Genomic DNA, 2,512 nt, shown 5'->3' on the forward strand with positions numbered 1-2,512 from the left:
TTCATATCACGTAACCAAATCACATGCTTTTCCACGTCCTTTCGAAGCACGTGAAGTGACATGACAGACTATAAGAGCTATAACGGCGAGCACAGGCCAAGATCGCCACTCGCCAGCCAGGCCTTTGATCTCGATCATGTCTCGCCAGCTTTCTCGTCCGCTCTCCGAGGCCTCGCTCGTCCCCCTGCCATCCACTCCCTCGGTTTCAAGACAGAGGAGGCGGGGGGGGTGCCCCAGGGGCCCTTTGACTTCCCGGGGTCTTTCCCCGTTTAGGAATGACCTGGGTCCTCTCCTCCACCTGTTCCACCATTCCTCTCGGCTATGGTAATAGAGTGCCTTTTGGTTCTGGTTCCACAGCCCCCAAAATTTCAAGCCTGTGCCCTCAGGGTTTTAAAACTTCGGCCAAGGGAGAAAAACCCCCCGACAGGAAAAAAAATGGCTGTGCCCTCAGGGGCCCAGGTTCTTTTCTAGGGCTAAGGGAAAATTTTTCCCCTACAAAAAAAGCCCCGGGGGGATGACCAAATTTTTATTTTAATTTAGTAAAATTTTTAAAGGAAACAATTCTCCCAAAGGCAAAGGGTCTGGGGCCCCCCGAAGTGCCCGCACATTTACCGCCCCCTCTTTACTTATGATTTATGATGATTCCTTTGACGAGAAGTGGTCTTCAGCATTTTTTTTTCTTTTTTTGACGAAGGAACTTCTGGGAAAGGTCGTTCAGGGGACGAACCGGTAAGCACATCTAATTATGTTACTCATTTGCTGGTTTGAAAATATTTATTTACAGTGCTTCATGCTCTGCCTCTTGCAAACAAGTTTTTTTACGAGGTCATTTCTTTTTCTCCTGCAGATACGTTGTCAAAAAACCCGAGGGAAACCCCCCCGTCACATGAAGGGATGCGTGGGGTACCCCCTGGCGGGAGCTTGCGCATACCTTGAGTGCCCGTTTCCCCCGTCTTTTGTCTCGGACAAGGGCGATTTTTGGTGGAAGAGAGCCCCCCGGTTTTTAATGGGGCAACCAGGGGGATACAGTACGAAACAGGTTTGGGGGTGTATAAGTTCGTTCGAGCGGGGACCAGGAGCCGGCACCCGGGCCGCCTTCCGCATTAAAATGCCCCCGGGAATACCCCCGGGGGGGTCCCCCCGCGAGCATGGGAAGGGGGGGGTTAAGGGCCTCTTGAAGGAAAGGGGGCTCCTTTGGGCAACTGGCTTTTAGTCCCCAAGTCTATTCCAAATACCCGCAGGGAAGAAAAAAAAGGCGCCGTCAGCACCCCCCTTTCGAATGGAAGCAAATGCCCACAAAACCTGCAGGCCAAAAAAAGGGCGAGGAATCATACGGTCCCGCATGAACGCTCGCCTTTCAGTGGAGGACAAGAGGCCCGTCAGATGCTCTCCACAGTCCACACCAGCGAGATGGTTGCTCTCCCTCCTAACCGCCAGGGACTACAAAGATCAAAGCCAAAGGTTGTGGTGGGGGGACATTTAAAGTTTTTAAGGGGGTGACATCAGTGGTCCCGCCCAAACGCTCCCACCCGTTAAAGAGAAAAAAAAAAAGGTAAGATTTTTTTTTTTAGTTGCTGGGCATGACTGCGGTTAACAATCCTTGGCTTTTACTCAAGGTCCTTGGCGGTTTAAAATGGCATAAGCCGATTTCAGTTTACAGCTTGTGCGAGGATTGCTGCAGGAGAGAGAGAGCGCCGAGGAAGGAGGAACCGCCTCACCCCTGCTCCTGCTGCCCTGCTCCTGGTGCCCCTCGTGGTACCCCCGCCAAAAAAAGGACAAAATTTCCAAAGGGGAACCCCAGTTGGGGGTGAGCCCCTTTTAGGAGGACGAAGGGGAAGGGGAAAAGGGTCATGCGCAAGATCTGCGGGTCTCCCTGTGCCCTTCCCCTTGCTTTTAGGGAGCAACCCCCAGGGACCTTGATGCTCTGGAGAGTAAAAAAAGTGATTTTGTGATTTTCCGTTTGTACATATTTGTATTTTTTTTTTACACAAAAAATGTATATATTTCTCCCGTACGCGGAAAGGGAAAAGTGAATGTTTTGATATGCTTGTTTGTGAGGTCTGGGGTTTTTGTTGTTGTGATTTAGTATGTGTGTGGGGCCTGTTTCTTAATGAGGGTGTTTGGGAACTGCCTTTAAATTTTGTGTTTTGAGTGTAGAAAATTGAAAGGCATTGCTTTTTAATGTAGAATATCGATCTGTATTCGAAAAAAAAAGGATTAATGTTATAAAAAAAAAAAAGGATTTGCTTTTAAAATCCCCCCCCCCCCGTTTTCCCCCCGGGATCATTTCCCCCGGGCCATATTTCTCCGAGGGTGTTTCGTTTGACCCGCCGCGGGAAATGCCCCCTATGACGCAAAAATTTTGCCATAGAGTGAGACATTTTTTTTTTTCCGCGGCAAAGGATTGCATTTCATAACACATATATATACGTTTCAATGGTTTTAAAAGCATTTAAAAACACCCGCGTCTTCGCCTAGCAATTTCCTGGAAAATACGTTCTTTTTCCCCAAT

The sequence above is a fragment of the Penaeus monodon genome, chromosome 34 (assembly GCF_015228065.2).
Source record: "Penaeus monodon isolate SGIC_2016 chromosome 34, NSTDA_Pmon_1, whole genome shotgun sequence".
NCBI lineage: Eukaryota > Metazoa > Arthropoda > Malacostraca > Decapoda > Penaeidae > Penaeus > Penaeus monodon.